The sequence below is a fragment of the Oncorhynchus gorbuscha genome, unplaced genomic scaffold (assembly GCF_021184085.1).
Source record: "Oncorhynchus gorbuscha isolate QuinsamMale2020 ecotype Even-year unplaced genomic scaffold, OgorEven_v1.0 Un_scaffold_797, whole genome shotgun sequence".
In the NCBI taxonomy this organism is placed as follows: Eukaryota; Metazoa; Chordata; class Actinopteri; order Salmoniformes; family Salmonidae; genus Oncorhynchus; species Oncorhynchus gorbuscha.
In genome coordinates this window covers 226,237-238,525 of record NW_025745814.1, presented here as the reverse complement: position 1 = coordinate 238,525, position 12,289 = coordinate 226,237, and the positions used below count along the sequence as shown (strand labels likewise).

General features: G+C 50.1%; 1 pseudogene; it reads left to right on the top strand.

Moving 5' to 3' along the window:
• Positions 1 to 12,033, top strand: part of LOC124020276 — a 29,991-nt pseudogene extending 17,958 nt beyond the window's left edge.
• The last annotated feature ends 256 nt before the right edge of the window (positions 12,034 to 12,289 follow it).

The following is a 12,289-nucleotide window of genomic DNA, read 5'->3' as shown; positions in this document are numbered from 1 at the left end:
CATGTCTCCTCCTCTTTACAGTCATCCACAGGGTGCTGCTCATCCTAACAGGTTAGACATGTCTCCTCTCCTCTTTACAGTCATCCACAGGGTGCTGCTCATCCTAACAGGTTAGACATGTCTCCTCTCCTCTTTACAGTCATCCACAGGGTGCTGCTCATCCTAACAGGGTAGACATGTCTCCTCCTCTTTACAGTCATCCACAGGGTGCTGCTCATCCTAACAGGGTAGACATGTCTCCTCCTCTTTACAGTCATCCACAGGGTGCTGCTCATAATAATCTAACCTCTCTCTAGTGATTGGTCTGGTGTGAGAGGTGTATTCTACTATATGAAGTATCTAATCTAACCTTCTCTCTCTCTCTAGTGATTGGTCTGGTGTGAGGTGTATTCTACTATATGAAGTATCTAATCTAACCTCTCTCTAGTGATTGGTCTGGTGTGAGGTGTATTCTACTATATGAAGTATCTAATCTAACCTCTCTCTCTCTAGTGATTGGTCTGGTGTGGGGTGTATTCTACTATATGAAGTATCTAATCTAACCTCTCTCTCTCTAGTGATTGGTCTGGTGTGGGGTGTATTCTACTATATGAAGTATCTAATCTAACCTTCTCTCTCTCTCTCTAGTGATTGGTCTGGTGTGAGGTGTATTCTACTATATGAAGTATCTAATCTAACCTTCTCTCTCTCTCTAGTGATTGGTCTGGTGTGAGGTGTATTCTACTATATGAAGTATCTAATCTAACCTTCTCTCTCTAGTGATTGGTCTGGTGTGAGTTGTATTCTACTATATGAAGTATCTAATCTAACCTCTCTCTAGTGATTGGTCTGGTGTGGGGTGTATTCTACTATATGAAGTATCTAATCTAACCTTCTCTCTCTCTCTAGTGATTGGTCTGGTGTGAGGTGTATTCTACTATATGAAGTATCTAATCTAACCTTCTCTCTCTAGTGATTGGTCTGGTGTGAGGTGTATTCTACTATATGAAGTATCTAATCTAACCTCTCTCTAGTGATTGGTCTGGTGTGGGGTGTATTCTACTATATGAAGTATCTAATCTAACCTTCTCTCTCTCTCTCTAGTGATTGGTCTGGTGTGAGGTGTATTCTACTATATGAAGTATCTAATCTAACCTCTCTCTAGTGATTGGTCTGGTGTGAGGTGTATTCTACTATATGAAGTATCTAATCTAACCTTCTCTCTCTCTCTAGTGATTGGTCTGGTGTGAGGTGTATTCTACTATATGAAGTATCTAATCTAACCTCTCTCTAGTGATTGGTCTGGTGTGAGGTGTATTCTACTATATGAAGTATCTAATCTAACCTCTAGTGATTGGTCTGGTGTGAGGTGTATTCTACTATATGAAGTATCTAATCTAACCTTCTCTCTCTCTCTAGTGATTGGTCTGGTGTGAGGTGTATTCTACTATATGAAGTATCTAATCTAACCTTCTCTCTCTCTCTCTAGTGATTGGTCTGGTGTGGGGTGTATTCTACTATATGAAGTATCTAATCTAACCTCTAGTGATTGGTCTGGTGTGAGGTGTATTCTACTATATGAAGTATCTAATCTAACCTTCTCTCTCTCTCTAGTGATTGGTCTGGTGTGGGGTGTATTCTACTATATGAAGTATCTAATCTAACCTCTCTAGTGATTGGTCTGGTGTGAGGTGTATTCTACTATATGAAGTATTTAATCTAACCTTCTCTCTCTAGTGATTGGTCTGGTGTGAGGTGTATTCTACTATATGAAGTATCTAATCTAACCTTCTCTCTCTAGTGATTGGTCTGGTGTGAGGTGTATTCTACTATATGAAGTATCTAATCTAACCTCTCTCTAGTGATTGGTCTGGTGTGAGGTGTATTCTACTATATGAAGTATCTAATCTAACCTCTCTCTAGTGATTGGTCTGGTGTGAGGTGTATTCTACTATATGAAGTATCTAATCTAACCTTCTCTCCTTCTCTAGTGATTGGTCTGGTGTGAGGTGTATTCTACTATATGAAGTATCTAATCTAACCTTCTCTCCTTCTCTAGTGATTGGTCTGGTGTGAGGTGTATTCTACTATATGAAGTATTTAATCTAACCTTCTCTCTCTCTCTAGTGATTGGTCTGGTGTGGGGTGTATTCTACTATATGAAGTATCGTTGGAGGAGAGAGGAAGAGGAGACCAGGCAGATGTATGACATGGTGGAGAGAATCATCGGTGTTCTGAAGATCCACAACGCATCGTGTCAGGAAAACAATGACCTCCAGCCCTACCTGCCCATTCCTCATGTCAGAGACTCCCTGGTCCAACCCCAGGACAGGTGAGTACTAACCTCCTACCTGCCCATCCCTCACGTCAGAGACTCCCTGGTTCAACCCCAGGACAGGTCAGTACTAACCTCCTACCTGCCCATCCCTCACGTCAGTGACTCCCTGGTTCAGCCCCAGGACATGTGAGTACTAACCTACCTGCCCATCCCTCACGTCAGAGACTCCCTGGTCCAACCCCAGGATAGGTCAGTACTAACCTCCTACCTATCCCTCACGTCAGAGACTACCTGGTCCAACCCCAGGACAGGTCAGTACTAACCTACTACCTGCCCATCCCTCACGTCAGAGACACCCTGGTCCAACCCCAGGACAGGTCAGTACTAACCTCCTACCTGCCCATCCCTCACGTCAGAGACTACCTGGTTCAGCCCCAGGACAGGTCAGTACTAACCTACTACCTGCCCATCCCTCACGTCAGAGACTCCCTGGTTCAGCCCCAGGACAGGTCAGTACTAACCTACTACCTGCCCATCCCTCACGTCAGAGACTCCCTGGTCCAACCCCAGGACAGGTGAGTACTAACCTCCTACCTGCCCATTCCTCACGTCAGAGACTCCCTGGTCCAACCCCAGGACAGGTCAGTACTAACCTACTACCTGCCCATCCCTCACGTCAGAGACTCCCTGGTCCAACCCCAGGACAGGTCAGTACTAACCTCCTACCCATCCCTCACGTCAGAGACTACCTGGTCCAACCCCAGGACAGGTCAGTACTAACCTCCTACCTGCCCATCCCTCATGTCAGAGACTACCTGGTTCAGCCCCAGGACAGGTCAGTACTAACCTACTACCTGCCCATCCCTCACGTCAGAGACTCCCTGGTTCAGCCCCAGGACAGGTCAGTACTAACCTACTACCTGCCCATCCCTCACGTCAGAGACTCCTTGGTCCAACCCCAGGACAGGTCAGTACTAACCTCCTACCTGCCCATCCCTCACGTCAGAGACTCCCTGGTCCAACCCCAGGACAGGTGAGTACTAACCTCCTACCTGCCCATCCCTCACGTCAAAGACTCCCTGGTCCAACCCCAGGACAGGTCAGTACTAACCTACTACCTGCCCATCCCTCACGTCAGAGACTCCCTGGTCCAACCCCAGGACAGGTCAGTACTAACCTACTACCTGCCCATCCCTCACGTCAGAGACTACCTGGTCCAACCCCAGGACAGGTCAGTACTAACCTCCTACCTACTCATCCCTCACTATACTTCATATAGTGTCAAACTATTATATTAACCTGACTATGCACAATAATAACTATTATATTAACCTGACTATGCACAATAATAACTATTATATTAACCTGACTATGCACGATAATAACTATTATATTAACCTGACTATGCACGATAATAACTATTATATTAACCTGACTATGCACGATAATAACTATTATATTAACCTGACTATGCACAATAATAACTATTATATTAACCTGACTATGCACAATAATAACTATTATATTAACCTGACTATGCACAATAATAACTATTATATTAACCTGACTATGCACAATAATAACTATTATATTAACCTGACTATGCACGATAATAACTATTATATTAACCTGACTATGCACAATAATAACTATTATATTAACCTGACTATGCACAATAATAACTATTATATTAACCTGACTATGCACGATAATAACTATTATATTAACCTGACTATGCGCGATAATAACTATTATATTAACCTGACTATGCACGATAATAACTATTATATTAACCTGACTATGCACAATAATAACTATTATATTAACCTGACTATGCACAATAATAACTATTATATTAACCTGACTATGCACGATAATAACTATTATATTAACCTGACTATGCACGATAATAACTATTATATTAACCTGACTATGCACGATAATAACTATTATATTAACCTGACTATGCACGATAATAACTTTTTTTTTTCTTACCTTCCTGGCAGAATTATATCAGAATTTATTAACTGTAACCACTAGGCTACCCTGCCGCCTCTACACTCTAACCACTAGGCTACCCTGCCGCCTCTACACTCTAACCACTAGGCTACCCTGCCACCCCTCCACTCTAACCACTAGACTACCCTGCCACCTCTAGACTCTAACCACTAGGCTACCCTGCCACCTCTACACTCTAACCACTAGGCTACCCTGCCGCCTCTACACTCTAACCACTAGGCTACCCTGCCCCCTCTACACTCTAACCACTAGGCTACCCTGCCCCCTCTACACTCTAACCACTAGGCTACCCTGCCGCCTCTACACTCTAACCACTAGGCTACCCTGCCGCCTCTACACTCTAACCACTAGGCTACCCTGCCGCCTCTACACTCTAACCACTAGGCTACCCTGCCGCCTCTACACTCTAACCACTAGGCTACCCTGCCGCCTCTACACTCTAACCACAAGGCTACCCTGCCGCCTCTACACTCTAACCACTAGGCTACCCTGCCGCCTCTACACTCTAACCACTAGGCTACCCTGCCGCCTCTCCACTCTAACCACTAGGCTACCCTGCCGCCTCTACACTCTAACCACTAGGCTACCCTGCCGCCTCTACACTCTAACCACTAGGCTACCCTGCCACCTCTACACTCTAACCACTAGGCTACCCTGCCACCTCTACACTCTAACCACTAGGCTACCCTGCCGCCCCTCCACTCTAACCACTAGGCTACCCTGCCGCCTCTACACTCTAACCACTAGGCTACCCTGCTGCCTCTACACTCTAACCACTAGGCTACCCTGCCACCTCTACACTCTAACCACTAGGCTACCCTGCCACCTCTACACTTTAACCACTAGGCTATGTGGTTAGAGTGTCAAGCTATGTTAGTTTCTATTCTACCATTTAGAGACAAGCTAGTCATAATGACTGTTTGTTTCTATTCTACCATTCAGAAAGAAGCTGAAGAAGGTTTGGGACCGGGCTGTGACCTTCCTCTCAGCCAATGAGAGCCGTATCAGGACAGAGTCTCAGCGGATTGGCGGAGCCGACTTCCTGGTGTGGAGGTGGCTCCAGCCCTCTCTGAGCTGCGACCAGATCTCACTCATCCCCTCCAAAGTCTGGCAGGGCAAAGGTAACTAACCCGTCCCCCATTCCTAGTGTGCTCCCAAATGGCACCCTGTTCCCTACGTAGGGCACTACCAACTCCCTATTAATACCCGTGGTTACGAAATGTGATGTTCGATGTCCACGTCCTTTTTGGTCGTGTAGTTTCATGTCAGAAATAAGAAAATGTTTCTTCCCTGCTGCTATACTGTCCATCTAGCGTCTCTTGTCTGTCTCTTGTCCATCTAACACATTTCCTGTCTTTTTCTCCATCGAACGTCTCTTTCCTGTCTGTCTCTCTTCTCTCAGCGTTCCCTCTGGACAGGAGGAACTCCCCTCCCAACAGTTTAACACCGTGTCTGAAGATCAGAAACATGTTTGATCCAGTCATGTGAGTACCAGAGGGTGTTACTAAGTCCATGTGTTCACCATCAGTCTTTAAGGTTCTGTCGGGGTTAGGGATGAGCATGTACTTGTCAGGGGACTAAAACACTCTCTTTGCATGTCGGTATCAGCAGACTCTCTTAGATGTTGACGTGGACGTTGGCAGACTCTCTTAGATGTTGACGTGGACGTTGGCAGACTCTCTTAGATGTTGACGTGGACGTTGGCAGACTCTCTTAGATGTGGACGTTGGCAGACTCTCTTAGATGTTGACGTGGACGTTGGCAGACTCTCTTAGATGTTGACGTGGACGTTGGCAGACTCTCTTAGATGTGGACGTTGGCAGACTCTCTTAGATGTTAACGTGGACGTTGGCAGACTCTCTTAGATGTTGACGTGGACGTCGGCAGACTCTCTTAGATGTTGACGTGGACGTCGGCAGACTCTCTTAGATGTGGACGTTGGCAGACTCTCTTAGATGTGGACGTTGGCAGACTCTCTTAGATGTGGACGTCGGCAGACTCTCTTAGATGTGGACGTTGGCAGACTCTCTTAGATGTGGACGTTGGCAGACTCTCTTAGATGTAGACGTTGGCAGACTCTCTTAGATGTGGACGTTGGCAGACTCTCTTAGATGTAGACGTTGGCAGACTCTCTTAGATGTGGACGTTGGCAGACTCTCTTAGATGTGGACGTTGGCAGACTCTCTTAGATGTGGACGTTGGCAGACTCTCTTAGATGTGGACGTTGGCAGACTCTCTTAGATGTGGACGTTGGCAGACTCTCTTAGATGTGGACGTTGGCAGACTCTCTTAGATGTTGACGTGTACGTTGGCAGACTCTCTTAATGTTGATGTGGACGTTGGCAGACTCTCTCTTAGATGTTGACGTGGACGTTGGCAGACTCTCTCTTAGATGTTGACGTGGACGTTGGCAGACTCTCTTAGATGTTGACGTGGACGTCGGCAGACTCTCTTAGATGTTGATGTGGACGTTGGCAGACTCTCTCTTAGATGTTGACGTGGACGTTGGCAGACTCTCTCTTAGATGTTGACGTGGACGTTGGCAGACTCTCTTAGATGTTGACGTGGACGTCGGCAGACTCTCTTAGATGTTGACGTGGACGTCGGCAGACTCTCTTAGATGTGGACGTCGGCAGACTCTCTTAGATGTGGACGTCGGCAGACTCTCTTAGATGTGGACGTCGGCAGACTCTCTTAGATGTGGACGTCGGCAGACTCTCTTAGATGTGGACGTCGGCAGACTCTCTTAGATGTGGACGTCGGCAGACTCTCTTAGATGTGGACGTCGGCAGACTCTCTTAGATGTGGACGTCGGCAGACTCTCTTAGATGTGGACGTCGGCAGACTCAGATGTTGACGTGGACGTTGGCAGACTCTCTTAGATGTGGACGTTGGCAGACTCTCTTAGATGTTGACGTGGACGTTGGCAGACTCTCTTAGATGTTGACGTGGACGTAGGCAGACTTTCTTAGATGTTGACGTGGACGTCGGCAGACTCTCTTAGATGTGGACGTCGGCAGACTCTCTTAGGTGTGGACGTCGGCAGACTCTCTTAGGTGTGGACGTCGGCAGAGTCTCTTAGGTGTGGACGTCGACGACGGCGGGCTCTCTCTTGGGCGTGGGCGGGCTCTCTCTTGGGCGTGGGCGGGCTCTCTCTTGGGCGTGGGCGGGCTCTCTCTTGGGCGTGGGCGGGCTCTCTCTTGGGCGTGGGCGGGCTCTCTCTTGGGCGTGGGCGGGCTCTCTCTTGGGCGTAGGCGGGCTCTCTCTTGGGCGTGGGCGGGCTCTCTCTTGGGCGTGGGCGGGCTCTCTCTTGGACGTGGGCGGGCTCTCTCTTGGACGTGGGCGGGCTCCCTCTTGGACGTGGGCGGGCTCCCTCTTGGACGTGGGTGGGCTCTCTCTTGGACGTGGACGTGGAACCAACAGCCATCTGGTTATATATCCACTGACCAGGTGGGGCTCTCTCTTGGGCGTGGGCAGACTCCCTCTCAGATGTGGATGTATATTGTATCAAGTGTTTTCCCTGGGCTGGAAGTGTCTGTCTGCATGTGAGATTGTCCCGTGATGGAACGGCTATCCCAGTGGAATGACACGTGTATGTGCCACATGTACTGTCCTACCTTACCTGTGTGTTCTTGACTACCAGGTTAGAGGTGGGTTCGGACGTCTAGATGACATCTGACCCCTTTACGTGTGTGTGTGTAACAGGGAGGTTGGTGAAAACTGGCATCTGGCCATCCACGAGGCCATCTTGGAGAAGTGTTGTGACAACGACGGCATCGTCCACATCGCTGTCGACAAGAACTCCAGAGAGGTGAGTGTCTGTCACAGCTGTTCTATCAAGCAATGGCTGTGTTCCAAGCGGCTCCCTATTCTTTTACCAAATAGGTGCTGTCTTCTGTATACCACCCCTAACTGATCACAACACAACTGATTGGCTCAAACGCACCAAGAAAACCAGGCACACCTGTTCATTGAAAATGCATTCCAGATGACTACCTCATGAAGCTGGTTGAGAGAATGCCAAGAGTGTGCAAAGCTGTCAGAGGGTGCCTACTTTGAAGAATCTCAAATATAAAACATTTTGATTTAACACTTTAACAGACATCTGGTTATATATCCACTGACCAGGTGGAACCAACAGCCATCTGGTTATATATCCACTGACCAGGTGGAACAGCCATCTGGTAATATATCCACTGACCAGGTGGAACACATGGTAATATATCCACTGACCAGGTGGAACCAACAGCCATCTGGTTATATATCCACTGACCAGGTGGAACCAACAGCCATCTGGTTATATATCCACTGACCAGGTGGAACCAACAGCCATCTGGTTATATATCCACTGACCAGGTGGAACCAACCAGCCATCTGGTTATATATCCACTGACCAGGTGGAACCAACAGCCATCTGGTTATATATCCACTGACCAGGTGGAACCAACAGCCATCTGGTTATATATCTGGTTATATATCCACTGACCAGGTGGAACCAACAGCCATCTGGTTATATATCCACTGACCAGGTGGAACCAACAGCCATCTGGTTATATATCCACTGACCAGGTGGAACCAACAGCCATCTGGTTATATATCCACTGACCAGGTGGAACCAACAGCCATCTGGTTATATATCCACTGACCAGGTGGAACCAACAGCCATCTGGTTATATATCCACTGACCAGGTGGAACCAACAGCCATCTGGTTATATATCCACTGACCAGGTGGAACCAACAGCCATCTGGTTATATATCCACTGACCAGGTGGAACCAACAGCCATCTGGTTATATATCCACTGACCAGGTGGAACCAACAGCCATCTGGTTATATATCCACTGACCAGGTAGAACCAACAGCCATCTGGTTATATATCCAGACCAGGTAGAACCAACAGCCATCTGGTTTATATATCCAGGTAGAACCAACAGCCATCTGGTTTATATATCCAGGTAGAACCAACAGTTATATATCCACTGACCAGGTAGAACCAACAGGCATCTGGTTATATATCCATCCAGGTAGAACCAACAGCCATCTGGTTATATATATCCATCCAGGTAGAACCAACAGCCATCTGGTTGCAGTGAGCCAGGTGGACAGACAGACACGTGGCTGTGTTTATAACCTGTGATAGAAGAGCTTGTTAACCTCTCTATCTCCTCTCTCTCCAGGGGCTGTGTATATAACCTGTGATAGAACAGCCATCTGGTTAACCTCCTCTCTCCTCTCTCTCCAGGGCTGTGTTTATAACCTGTGATAGTAGAGCTTGTTAACCTCTCTCTCTCCTCTCTCTCCAGGGCTGTGTCTATAACCTGTGATAGTAGAGCTTGTTAACCTCTCTCTCTCCTCTCTCTCCAGGGCTGTGTCTATAACCTGTGATAGTAGAGCTTGTTAACCTCTCTCTCCAGGGCTGTGTCTATAACCTGTGATAGTAGAGCTTGTTAACCTCTCTCTCTCCTCTCTCTCCAGGGCTGTGTCTATAACCTGTGATAGTAGAGCTTGTTAACCTCTCTCTCTCCTCTCTCTCCAGGGCTGTGTCTATAACCTGTGATAGTAGAGCTTGTTAACCTCTCTCTCTCCTCTCTCTCCAGGGCTGTGTCTATAACCTGTGATAGTAGAGCTTGTTAACCTCTCTCTCTCCTCTCTCTCCAGGGCTGTGTCTATGTGAAGTGTCTGTCAGCAGAACACTCAGGGAAAGCCTTCAAGGCGCTACATGGCTCCTGGTTCGATGGTAAAATCACTTTTTAAAATATATTTTAAATGACTTTAGCAACAACAACACTAGTCTTTGATTGTCCTTCGTTGTCCTTCCGTCCTCTAATGAACCTTGTTTTTACCTGCTGACTTCCTTATTGTTGACCATTTTATCTCACCACCTGGATCAAAGCCAATAGCCCTTGTTTGCTAACTTTGAGCCAATAGCATTTTGTACTACTATTCATGTGGGGCTGTGATCATTGATACCGGATAAAATAGGAAGGATTTAAGAGATTTAGTCACATGGTTGGTTTTCATTGTCTCTCGCTCTCTCCCTACCTACTGCCCCCCTCCCTCTCTACCTACCTACTGCCCCCCTCCCTACCTACTGCCCCCCCTCCCTACCTACTGCCCCCCTCCCTACCTACTGCCCCCCTCCCTCCCTACCTACTGCCCCCCTCCCTACCTACTGACCCCCCCTCCCTACCTACTGCCCCCTACCTACCTACTGCCGCCCCCTACTACCTGACCAGGTAGAACCCCTACCTACCTACTGCCCCCCCCTCCCTACCTACTGCCTCCCCCCTACCTACTGCCTCCCCTCCCTACATACTGCCTCCCCTCCCTACCTACTGCCTCCCCTCCCTACCTACTGCCTCCCCTCCCTACCTACTGCCTCCCCTCCCTACCCTACTGCCTCCCCTCCCTACCTACTGACCCCCCTCCCTACCTACTGCCCCCCTCCCTACCTACTGCCTCCCCTCCCTACCTACTGCCTCCCCTCCCTACCTACTGCCCCCCTCCCTACCTACTGCCCCCTCCCTACCTACTGACCCCCTCCCTACCTACTGCCCCCCCCTCCCTACCTACTGCCCCCCCTCCCTACCTACTACCCCCCTCCCTACCTACTGCCCCCTCCCTACCTACTGCCCCCCCTCCCTACCTACTGCCCCCCCTCCCTACCCTGCCCCCCCTCCCTCCCTACCTACTCCCCTCCTACCTACTGCCCCCCCCTACCTACCCCCCTCTCTACCTACTGCCCCCCCTCCCTACCTACTGCCCCCCTCTCCCTACCTACTGCCCCCCTCCTACCTACTGCCTCCCCCTCCCTACCTACTGCCCCCCTCCCTACCTACTGCCCCCCTCCCTACCTACTGCCCCCCTCCCTACCTACTGCCCCCCTCCCTACCTACTCCCCCCCTCCCTACCTACTGACTCCCTCCCTCCCTACTGACTCCCTCCCCCTCCCTCCCCTGACCCCCCCCTCCCTACTGCCTCCCTCCCTCCCTACTGCCCCCTCCCCTCCCTACTGCCCCCCCTCCCTCCCTACTGCCCCCCCTCCCCTCCCTACCTACTGCCCCCCTCCCTACCTACTGCCCCCCCCCCCTCCCTACCTACTGCCCCCTCCCCCCTACCTACTGACCCCCTCCCTACCTACTGCCCCCTCCCTACCTACTGCCCCCCCTCCCTACCTACTGCCCCCCCCCTCCCTACCTACTGCCCCCTCCCCCCCCCCTCCCTACCTACTGCCCCCCCCTCCCTACCTACTGCCCCCCCCTCCCTACCTACTGCCCCCCCCTACCTACTGCCCCCCCCTCCCTACCTACTGCCCCCCTACCTCTGCCCCCCCCCCTACCTACCCCCCCCTCCCTACCTACTGCCCCCTCCCAGGTAAGCTGGTGACGGTGAAGTACCTGCGTCTGGACCGTTACCACCAGCGTTTCCCTCAGGCCCAGGGCTGTACCACCTCCCTGAAGCCCTCGAACACCTACATGAACACCATGTCCAGACTACGTCACCATACCAGCCCTGACACTAACTCTCTAGGCTTCTCCTGAGGGGGGGGGGGATTACCCCAGCCTCCCCTCTCCCTCAACCCCACCACACCAGCCCTGACACGAACTCTCTAGGCTTCTCCTCCTACCCCAGCCTCCCCTCTCCCTCAACCCCACCACACCAGCCCTGACACGAACTCTCTAGGCTTCTCCTGAGGGGGAGGGGGTAGATTACCCCAGCCTCCTCTCTCCCTCAACCCCACCACACGAACTCTCTAGGCTTCTCCTGGGGGGGGGGCAGATTACCCCAGCCTCCTCCCCTCTCCCTCAACCCCACCACACGAACTCTCTAGGCTTCTCCTGAGGGGGGGGGTGGGGGGGTAGATTACCCCAGCCTCCTCTCTCCCTGAACCCCACAGATACCACCACACCAGCCCTGACAGCTCCTTCTTACCCCTGTGTAACGGTCTCACCTCAACACAAGCCCCCTTTCCTTCAGTCTCCCCTTAACAAGCCTGGAGGTGATGGCAGCTGG